General features: G+C 30.1%; 1 protein-coding gene and 1 long non-coding RNA gene across 3 annotated transcripts in view; one reads left to right on the forward strand and one right to left on the reverse strand.

The window, feature by feature from the left end:
* The window catches only part of LOC126736869 (uncharacterized), a 300,653-nt gene that overhangs the window by 136,284 nt on the left and 152,073 nt on the right, over positions 1-12,296 (reverse strand). The window lies entirely within an intron of this gene.
* Positions 1-12,296, forward strand: part of LOC126736855 (spermine oxidase-like) — a 413,704-nt gene that overhangs the window by 12,746 nt on the left and 388,662 nt on the right. The window lies entirely within an intron of this gene.

A 12,296-nucleotide genomic window follows, 5' to 3' on the forward strand; every position in this document is an offset into this window, starting at 1 on the left:
TCTGACGAATATCCATATAAAAAACGAGAGAAAAAATACTGGAAACTTATCTTTTATTGAAAATACTTTTTTTTATCTGACAGTCAGCCCCTTTAGAGGTTTGTTGTTACATATGGTTTAATAGGTTATTTAATATACCCGGTTGATTCCAGTGCCATAAGATGTAAACAGAGAAATAAATCGATATTCATTGTACAAGTTATGTGATATAAAATCGCTAAAAGCAAAATTAAATCTGTTCGGACTTAAGACTTTTGCCCGTAAGCTGAGAAATAACATCAATCAACAATTAGTCACTTTTATTGAAAGATAAATATGTAAGGTCCTTATCACGGTCGATATTCTTTCAATTTATTTACCATGCTTATATAATAAAATTTTATTTCGAACTGATATCCATAATATAAAGGTTTAAGGGTAAGCTAACAATTCCGGTGTATTTTATTTCCCTGTTCGAACGATCCTTTTCATATCTTATTGCGAAATGTCTAAATGATTTTCCTGCAGTTGTATTGCTATCAGAGACAACCAAAGAGACGCGCAACTGTGCGCTAATAAAATATCCCATTATTTTCCATCTTTGTCTCTCTTCGTGAAAGGTGAACGTAGATGGCGCAGATAGCGTTTGCCGCCATTATTCAAACCTCGTCTGTTAAGCATTTAATGAATTATTTTAATTATAATCAGCCGTTATGTCTCAGAAGTCAGAACACCATAATTATGTTCTGAGACAGAACGGCTTTTAATTAAATCAAATAAAAAAGTATTGATATGTTTTTAATTGCTCAGAACGATGGTAGACTTTAATTAAAACAATGCAATTTAATAACATTTAAATTAGGGAACTAAATAAACTAAATATAATTCTGAAACGTTTCGTATTTTATTCTCAGCACATGGTATAACTATAAGATGTGCATGCATTTTCTTAATTATTTTCATAATTTATAATTAGACGGTAACAGTAACATGCCTATACATAAATGCAATTAAAATACAGAAAGATTTTAATTATCACAGTACTATAATAATATTCCAAAAAATATATACTACAGCCTTGACAATTACCTGATTACCTTAATGAACATATTTCTGTTCCTAACACATGTCAAAACACTGAATTCTGTATCCTACAAAAAAGTACAACTACTAACTACTGTAACCAAGTTCACCTAAATCCGGTAGGTAATAAAATACGTAAAATTTAAGCACTCGTCCAAAATCTCAACTAATGATGTAAAACAAAACAACATTAATCAGCAGCAACAACTATTTAGCCATATTGAAATTCACGTGTTCATGTTGAGCAAGGATTGCACTGTTGCCATACTTAATTATAATTTTAGAAATACTAGAGAATTGGACACAAGCTATCCCGTATTATTGCATTCATTTAGACGGAGTTGGAAGAATGTTTTCTCTTAACTGCTCTGATAATTAAATACATTTACCATTGCGAAAGATTAGTATTGTGGCGCCACCTTAGCTCACCTTTTATAAAAGAAGAGAGAGACAACGAAATACAATATATACAGATTAAAGAGAGCAACAACAATAGGATAAAAATTTCTATCTAGTTGCACGTCTCTTTGGTTGTCTCTGTTGCTATGTTTCAAGCACAGAACACAAATATATAGAGAAGTGGTGGTTGCATACAACTGATAGAAATTCTTCTGACAAATCAGCTAGCGTCCTCTCGCTTGGCAACGGAAAATTTTGTAACTAACTTGACAGTTTGACGTGCCTAATTGCACCAATCAAAATGGTGAAAGGCGTGGCCAAATTAAAGCGGGAAATCAAATTTTTTTTATCTGACAATCTTATCATTTAATCGTAATATCTAAAGCAAACGCCTACTCAAAAAGGTTACTCATGGAGAAAAGGGACTTTTTGATTAGGTGTTAGCATCAGATATTGATCTGAACAAAAATAAAACTTTTCAGCTTTATTTTACATATCTAAATGAGTTAATTTACTGCAATAATCTACGACAGTGTACGACATATCACCAATTGGATAAATGGAAATAAAACAATGTTTTTCTTTAATAAATTTATTATTTAATTTTCCTGAAAAAAATTACTTAAAATGATATACATAATATACAATAATTTATTATAGCAGACATTATTCAAATTAGAATTAATCTAAAAATTTTTAAAAGTATTTTATTAGCACTAAACTACCCTAATTTTAAACAGATTAGAAAAGTTTATCAAAATGTTTGTGCTATTTTCTCATCATACATCTAAAGGCATTCTCATTAGGTTAATAATATCCTCATTTTATTAAAACATAGATTCAATAGAATATGAATTATCCTGATTTAATATGTACTTGTATCTGTTTCCGAAAGAAAAAATTAAACAGATTTTAAAATTATTATAATTTAAATATTAATTTTTAAAATTAATTAAAAATTCTATAGCAGAATATTATTGAAAGAAACAATATACCCATCTACAAAACAAAATAAACTCTTTGAACTTTTTAGCATAAACATATACTATCACTTACATAGTATATATTTGTTGGTCTCTTATAACACTAACAACATATCTTGGAACTATAATATTAATAAAAACTTAATTCAAGGACAGATGTTTACATGAAATAAAAAGAAACTCTTAAAAAAAACACAAGTTGTAAGAAAAACATTAATTCTGATCCATTCCGGGTGCTCAGATCTCTTAGTCTCTATACCTATGTCTCGTCTCAGTAAACACAGGAAGTGGTATGATACGAGCATGAAATAAAATAAAAAAATAGGCAGTGCAAACCTTATAAATCAATTTACTAAATGATTCATGTGAAAAAAAGACAAAATAAATGTTTAAATAAATATGTATTGTAGTGTAAAGCCAGCAGTATCAGCATTATTAAAGTTTGTGGAGAGAACTGATCAGAAGAAATTCTATAGCTCAAAGTCTTAATAACATTTACATTGCATATCGCTCTACATGTTTTTCTTGTAATGGGAACTGAAGGAAATTAAAAAAAATCTTTTATTAAAATTATACTGTTTCTCAAAACCACATCAAATTGAAATCAATTTTTAATTGTTGAATAGGAAATGAGAGGCCAGAAATTTTCTAATATGTATTTATAATAATCAAGTTAAAAATTAAATACTTGAAAAGTGAAACTTCTTCACTGAAATCAATTGAATTTGATGACTAAAGATTGATAATACAAAAACATAATAGTAATAAATAAAATCAGATTTTCTTACCAGAAGCCTAGAATTGCTTGCTGCAAATCAATTAAAACATTAATTCCAATATTGAAACAGAACTTTTTAGAAAAAAAAGTCATGAATTTAAAATAACATCCTTAAAACAAATAGCAAACTCAACCCACGCTTCCAGCATTTATTGAAATGAAAGACAAACTCAAATGGTATGACAACACGAACTTATAAATATACCTGGACTGCCAATTCAATGAAAAGTAAATGACCACTACTAGGGGGCAGCCATTTTGCGTGATTGTGTCCTTTCGATGTTGGTTACTCTGACAAATTTTGATTGTGCCAACTGTAGGGAAACAAAACAATTAAAGTTTTTGAGAGATTATGTTTACAAAAATACAAAACAGAAAGCTGAAAGTTACGTATAGGTAAGAATTTAAGATAGTTGCGTTAGATCTGTGATTTTTCTAGTACTCCTTTAAGAATTTCGTTTAAATTTATGAAAGAAAGTAATCCTCACCTAAAATGAGACAAAGTTTCAATTAACTTGGAATAGATGCATGCACTTTAAAATATTTGTTTAATTATTTTGATAATCTTGAATCTTATAAATCCTAATACCATGAAAATCATGATATTCATTTAAATTTTTGCTTGTATTTACTGAACAAATTCAGTTAAAAACATTTATTTTCTTTCTATTTTTACTATTACGAGTTTTACTTTCCTTCCATGTACAGAGTTTCCACATTAATAGGTACAACCATTTATAAAAATCAAAATATAGATGATTTTATGAGGGTTTGTAATTATAAAGGGTTTATACAGTAAAAATATATCATTCTGTCAACAACTCAATATATTATTTCATTATAAACAACACAGACGGACAATTCACAATAATTCGGTTTTGAGAAACTGAACCAAATATCTTTAAATAAAGATGGTGATACATTAGTCACGTATTAAATAAGGAGAAAGTTACATCGCCTGTTCCAGACGATATACCCAAGCGTCGTTTACAAATCGCCAAAAACTAGGCAATCCGCTATACTCACACGTCAAACGTCAGCATCGTCAACTTCATTACCGTTATTTAATATATTTTTTGTTGGCAACACTAAAAATTTTTAGAGTCACCAACATCAAAAGGACACAACCACTATAAAAATGGCGGCCACCATGCAGTGGTCATTTTTGGGTATCGTGGCCATATGCATTAGCAGTCCAGGTATATTTATAAGTTCGTGTATGACAATGACAAATGATGTTCTATCAGTCAATGTCAACAACTGTCTGTCAGCTCCCTGTCATTTCTGCCAAGCAAGATGGCCGACATACGATTCCGATTTTCACCATAATACAAGCTTCATACATGTGGTCTCCAGTAAATTTCAAAAAATATGTGGTAATTAACAAGTTACGGGCAAGGTGTATCGGCATTTGAGAGAGTTTATAAATAGCATCTTCTTTCTATCTTCTTCTTTCTTTTTATTGTTAAACTTAAAAAACTTAAAACTTAAAAAAAATAATAATATGATATATAAAAACTAATTAAATGAAAAGTTTTTTAGTATTTATTTTTTAGTCATCAATTTAGATATTAGAGGTAAGTTGAGGCTAGTTGAACAGTTGTTAGATTTATAATCTGACAAACTTTATTATTATTAGTATTATTGTTATTTGATAATATACAATCCCTTTTCAGAATTTAAAGTTTTTACGAAAACAGTATTAAATTAATACAGTATTTGAAACGATTTAATTAAAGGCATGTTTTTAACAAAAATAATGGAAAATCATTAACAAAACAATGGAAAGTCACATTTTAATGTGTAAAATGGGACAAGCAAACAACATTTTATCTTTAGACGAAAAAATTTGTTTCCTAGATACATTTTGTTTATTATTTGTTGGACCTTCTTTTTATCATATCTTATTATATTTAATATAATTAGTTATTCTCTTTGGTATTAAATAAATAGTTACGCGAAACCGTATTTGGTAAACTGCAGAAAGGTCTACAATACAATTTTTGCTGCCAGTATAGTAAGAATTCCTTTTAGTTATCCGTGCAGCATACTTAATATGGAAAAGCAGCATATTGATCATAAAACACCGGTACGAGCTGTTGATATGATACAGTGTGGCAGGAACATTCGCCGGAGAAGCCGAAAATTCTACCAAGAGTACCAAAAGAAGGTTAAGGCAGAGATTTGAAGATGTGAGAGAAAGACTACTAACTCAACAAGGGCCATAGAACCTAGGACAGAGACAGAATATTACTGTCAACTAGCTGACAAGTGAACTTCAGATAGTTCATGGTGTTAGTGTCATTGCTCAAATAATAAGGAATATGTTATAGGGACACACATTATTATATAGACACACTTTTTACACTGGACATCCCGCTAGGGTATCAGTACTATTACATGGAAATCGTGTAAGAAGATTACGAGGAGATGAACATCAGAATTGACAAGAGCCAGAATGGACATGCATTCTTTTTACTGATGAATTAAGGTTTAGTTTAGGTTTTGATTTAAGAAAGCTGACTCCAAGAAGTTTCTGTAGACTAATCTGTTTTCGGTTGAAAAGTTTTTAAAAGCAAACGAATATCGGTGTCAAATTCTGAAACTCAATGCTCATCCACGCCCAACAGAATTTGGTGAAAATGTTGTACTTATGCACCACAATGCACATCCGCATTTTGTAAGAGGCGCTAGAAACCTTTTGAAGCAACACAATATTCAGGAATTGCCATTAAACTTATCGAGCATGTTTCGGATAGAGCACATGTCAAACACATTTGTTATTTCGAAATTTTACTTCTTTAAATTGTAATACATTATTAATCCCCAGTATACTACGATAAATTTTTGTATCTTTAGATTAATTGATGTTTTGCAGCTTTTAAAAATGAATTAGATATGCTTATATTTCATATTTTCTAAATAAATGTCCAAATTTTTATTTAATTTTATTTTAATAACTTTGTCCCCTACAATATTTTGATATGTGTAATCGTTCTTTGGAGCTCGTTGGATCGTTCTTTGGTTTTAAGTATGCGACAAAAGATTTAGGATGTAATTGTGGACCAAAAAATGTTAAAATATACAGGGTGTCCTAACTCTATTGACACACGACTTTTTTTTGCCCCTGTATATGATATGGAAAAAAAGTTAAATTAAGAAATGTTTGGAAATACTAATTTTGTTGATAGCATTGGTAAATCTACAGAGTGTCTCAAAAAAAAAGTTTTAATTGTCAAGTAAAGTTATTTTTAAATGGAACGCTTTGTATATTTTAGCAAATTTTTATTCTTTATTTAATTCTAACAAAAATGTATATACACTATACGTGAAATACTTATGGTTTTTGAGATAATAAAAATATTATTTAATTCCTCTTCATTGTACTATTAAAACAGTTAAAAACGATTATAAAACTAGAATAATGTAAGAAAACTTATAGTAGATGTTTAAACTGCTGATCGTTCTCGGTTTGACCGAGTTCGTACCTTTTTATTAGCTCAATGGTACAGCCGCTTGTTATTACTTATTCCGAAATTGCTCTACAAGCACGTGTAATTTTCTTTATTAAATCCTCCAAATTTGCTAGCTCTTCAGTGTATACCTATCCCTTTAAATACCCCCACAAGAAAAAAATCTAGCAATGTTAAACCAGGTTTGGCCATCTGAAAAGACCTCTATTTCCGATCCAGTACCTTCCAAATCTATTGTAAAGGAAATTTGATATGAATTTGTTTGTTGTTTATTTGTTACCATTAGTTTGTGATCAACTTAGTTGGTTAAGCAAGAAAATTATTGTTGATCACCAACATACCTTTGTCAAGAGGGAGTCTACGTCTACATATCTGGTGGTTAATGAGACTGCCCTCGGTCTTTGAGAGTGGATATCACGTTGACGCTATCTACACGGATTTCTCCAAAACTTCTTTTAGTTAAGTTAAAAGTCATGGCTTTTAGTGAAATGTCTTTGAAATGGTTGGGAGCATGCCATTGGGTCGCAGAAAAAGAATTAAAGTTTGCTTATGTGCTTTGAGTTTTTCTTTAGGGTGGAGTATCAAAATATGAAAAGTTATTTTAGAAAAACAAACAAATCTCTTTAATTTTATAAGAGTGGAATTTAGGGAATTCATATCGACCATGACATTCATATGATCATCTGGTGTCCCTCAAGGTGGACATTTTGCACTTTTTCTTTTCAATTTGGTTGTTAATGACATAGAGCAGGATTACATCGTGCAAGTATCTGAAGTTTGCAGATGACATGGAAATATAGAAGATTATGACTTCTGAATCTGATGCAGCCGTTTTGCAGCAAAGCTTGGATAATCTCTTTCAATGGTGTGACCCTCCTTTTCCTTATTGTAGGGTCGGTATGCGGTTTATTGATAAATATATAAATACTCATCAAACTGCAAAAGACATCTATCTATTCTTGTTTCTTCACTTTTCATCTGAAACTCGCACCGCTTTATAATTTTTGTATGGGATAAGTCCAAATTACCTTATTTCAATTGGCATCATCATAACTATTTCAAAAACCGTCAATAATTGACGTATAGTGCTTATATATTTGTTGCGTTGGGACACCCTGTATAGGGTGTTATATTTAAAATTTCATAGACGATTCTACTTTTTGGTATAAGCGGTAACGCTGTATTGCTAAAAATATTTTAGATCGTTTGATTACAAGGAATTACCTAGGCTGCCGAATTAAAAAGAAACCCGATGTGCCGTTTTCTGTAAACCTCTAACCTACCATCACCCGTAGTACACCTTGTATTTTAGATAAGTGACATTCCCAGCCTACTGTACGTCCAAACACTAATTGCATTTTGGTCGACTGAGCATCTGCAGGATGCAACTTCAACTCTTTTCCAACTTATATATGATGAACTCTAGCGATCGAATACTCGAAAAAAATGTACATTTTTAAAAATTCGACAACTTTTTATGACAAATTTTTGGCAACGACAAATTTTTATTTTTTAAAATATTTTCAGTCATATGGTGTGACTTGTCATAAAAAAACCAATAACGTTTTTATTGTGTCAATGGAACACGCGGTGTATTACTATCCTGTTACTGTTTATATTCTACATTAAATTCTAGATACATTTACCATATACTTCTAAACACGAGTTTTTAATAAAAAACGGACTTGATATTCGGAAAAACGACAAAATTTGATAATTAAGATATATAGTCAGATATTGGTCAGAAATAAGCCTCAAAAGTTATATAACAAGAATTAAAAAAAATAGAAAAATACTGTATCATATGCTCAATTAAAATAAACTCAATGTAAAATAAAATTAGTAAAATAAACATAAAACAAAGTCTTAAATCAAAATTTTGAGTTAGTGCTATCTTCTCTTTTTCTTAGGTTTAGTTTAATTTGGTTAGGTTTTTTTACATTAATTTATGCATGTTCTTAATCGTAGAGATCTTTTAAAGAATATAAGAGAGAGGCAGTGGTTTTTAAAACTTTTTTTGGTTGTTAATAGAAACTTACTATTAAAAATGTCGTTAAGGACTCGTTTTAAAGAGTAAAGCTTATTTAAAACCATTTAATCGTAATACAAAAATCCATTTTGAAAAAGTTAACAGATGTTTATTATTTGAACAATCTGAATTTATTACAAAATTAATTTCTAACAGCTGAAGAGTTACAAAACTTTAACGGGAGAAGGGGTTTCTAAACCCTAAGTTTTCGGGATTCGGTATCCTACACCAGGTGGAAGTATCTTGGGATAAGTTTAGGATAGCTTTAAGGTAAACTTACAAGACCTGGAAATTTCCATGAAGATAATCAGTTATTATAGATACTTTTTTGTATATTTCTTTTTATGAAAAAGTAAAAATTCATGTTTTATTTTAATATGGCCTGTAAAAGATGAAGCATTTCTCTTTTTCTTGTAGAAATTTATATTCGCTTTTTTGGTACATACTAAACAGCAAACAAAATATATAAAAATTAAGAATAAGGAGGATGGAGCTCTAAAATATATTTTGGCCTGGGATCGTTTGCTTGTAAATTAGGCCCTATTGGAAGATTTGTTTTTTCTGAATGAAATTTTTTTGTACACCTTTTGTAAAAGTGCGATAATTGCTTCTTTTATTAATAGTCTACAGTAAAAAAGTAATAAAGTCCCTCAAAAAAAAAATCAAATTTTCATAAGGATCGGATACGAAATGATAATAACTCGGTCCGTGGAACATAATAAAATTTTATGTGTTGTACGATATTAATTACGACTTATGGTTTTTTAATTTGTCATACGAGTATTACTTCGAAATTGAATAATACAGGCTATTATTTCCACGGAAATGTCTCTCTATATATCCAGGGTGATCCAAAAATAAGATTGTGTTTTACACTTTAGATTTTTAAAATATAAATATAAATTATAATTATAGATACAAACAAGAACGCATAATATCAGTTACTGTCGTCGTATGTAATAGAAAAGAATTTTCTTTGATTTTAAATTAAGTTACCTACCTAGTTGTGATATTAATTGAACCATGATATATTTAATTTAAGAAAGGGTAGAAAACGGTATTACCAAAATAAGAGCATTGCAAGAGCTACTGCCCGATTGTTAAATGCATTACATTCAGACTAAAATACTAACGATGAAGTATGTGGCTAAGTTGATAAGAAAATTTGAAAAAAACTAGAACCGTGTCCAATATTTGCCGCAATTACCATCGAGAAAACCGATTACAGAAATAGCAGTTTTGAAACACGTAGCACTTGACAACACCCAAAGCATTCGTGGATTGGCTACTTGTTCAGTATTTACATGCTTTTCAGTACAAAAAATGATGAAAGACAATAAATTTCACTCGTAGAAGATAAAACTGGTACATGAACTTCAAAAAAATGATTTTAATAAAAGGTTGGAGATTTGCGAATTATTGTCCCAAAGTTTAACTAAAAATGCGACTTCTTATTCGACTTGAATAATTTATTTTATTTTACTTCATATATCCACATACATAAATATAATGCATGACATAGATATAGTTATGTTGAAAATAATTAAAAACTATTTTCTACTTTTTAGTTGAATTACCAACAAAAGCGTGTTTTTTTAAACTATTATTTATTATCTTGTTGAAAGCGTCTCATATTACCTGGATACTTTCAGGGGCGGCGGCATCTTCAAACTTTTCATACTCTTATTATTAAAATCGATAAAATAAATGTTAACTGAAAAAGTCTCCTAATTTGATAAATAGAAAATACAATGAATTTAACGTACAATTAAGCAAAATTCTGCTGGTCGTCCGTGCAACTATAGAAAGACCCATTTAAATTCACATATTTTTTTTGAACGTTAACCAAACTTGTGTGTCAGTGTAAATAAAAGAGAATTTATTAATCCTTGTACTCCTAATAAGAATAATGGGAAGCTGTTATCAAATTATTGCATTGTCATCGGTCCTTGATACGTGTGCAAAGTTTCAACTTGGTCAGACTTTTAGAAACCAGTGAAAATTAAGCTCAAAGATCCGTTACACACATACATATATACATAGATACAATCCGAGCTAATAAAAGCGTGTTAAAAACAAATGTGTAGACCGGCATTTTCGGAAATGGAATAGGACCTTTCTTTATTCATGGTAATTTGATGGGCGAGTCGGTCTTGGGTATGTTAGAAAACACAATAGACCCCAAATTACAAAGATAATAGAAAAATATGTTAAATATTATGAAAAATACATTAAATTCTAACAAGATGAGTGTACCACCACACTATGTGGCGCCAGTATGACAGTTTTTGAACCCCCATTTCTAAAATCAGTGGATCGGTAGACGATTCCTTATTGAGTGGCCACCGAGATCTTTGGACTTTTCGGATTTCTATGTTTAGGGGAATTTGAAAACTATAGTTTTTAGTCGAAGCCAAATAATTTCGGAAGCGGATAACGGCTAAATGTATATACCTAAATAATTCAAGACATGCTTGACCATGTGGGGAATAGATTTGATCGAAATATTTATTATTGCATGGAAATAAATATACACCACTTTCAGCACTTATCAGCACATCGATTGGTACTATGAGAATTATATTCATTATTATTTTTGCGGTATAATCGATAATAAAGATTTATTATAAGTTAAAAGGCTTCATTACGATTTAAGATAGAAATTTTAATATATAAAAGTTACTAAAAGCGTCTATAGAAAAAAAGACATCCCCCAAGAAATTTGGAACAGTGAAAGAATGTTTTAGTAAAAACTGAATATTACAAAAGTGAATTCTGAATTATAGTGAGAGTAGGTGTCAACTTTATTATTTAAGTTTTCAATCACAAAAGTAAATTCTATGTAAATAAGCATCGAAGCCTGTAGGGGCAGAAGGTGTGCATATGTAGAGTAAGCTTGGCTAATGTACTTTTTTTAAAATGTTTTACCTTATATACTAAGATAATCCTCTAATATAAAAGGCACAATCAATTTTAACCTTTAATGAAAATATAAAAAATTTATAAAAATATGAAAATACGTACATTTAAGTCCTGTGTCTCCTAAGAATACGTGAAATAAAATAATTGTAATTTATTAATAATTATACATGTTACCTCGGGCACTTAACTAGTCTAAGAAATTTATTAAGAATAAAACATTTTTTTAGAGCAATCGCTATTCCATCTTCAAAAGGAGGTGCGGTACCTGATGTACCTGGTGCACAAATCTTCGATAAAATCCATTTATGTAACGGTGATTGATAATTTTTCTTTGTTTTTGTTTCAGTAGAGTCGTCCTTTTGACAAAATCGTATCCCTGATGATTACCTCGTTGGAGAGAGCTTATCAGATATTATTAGTACCTTCTTTCTTACACTGAATACGTGGTTTATTTTATTCTGTCCCAAAATAACCATTTTGACTTAGTTTTCCTGATGCAACCGCCGGCTGAAAATTAGTGACTCTTTTAGTCTGAGCTTGATGCCCTAGTTCACCTTTCTTCAAGTAGAGAGTCAGTAAAAACATCGGGGTTGTATAGAACCTTTCTAGTGCAAGCAAAGGATTTTTCGCAAATTTGGATGGTAGCATAT

This window comes from Anthonomus grandis, chromosome 5 (genome assembly GCF_022605725.1).
Source record: "Anthonomus grandis grandis chromosome 5, icAntGran1.3, whole genome shotgun sequence".
Lineage (NCBI taxonomy): Eukaryota > Metazoa > Arthropoda > Insecta > Coleoptera > Curculionidae > Anthonomus > Anthonomus grandis.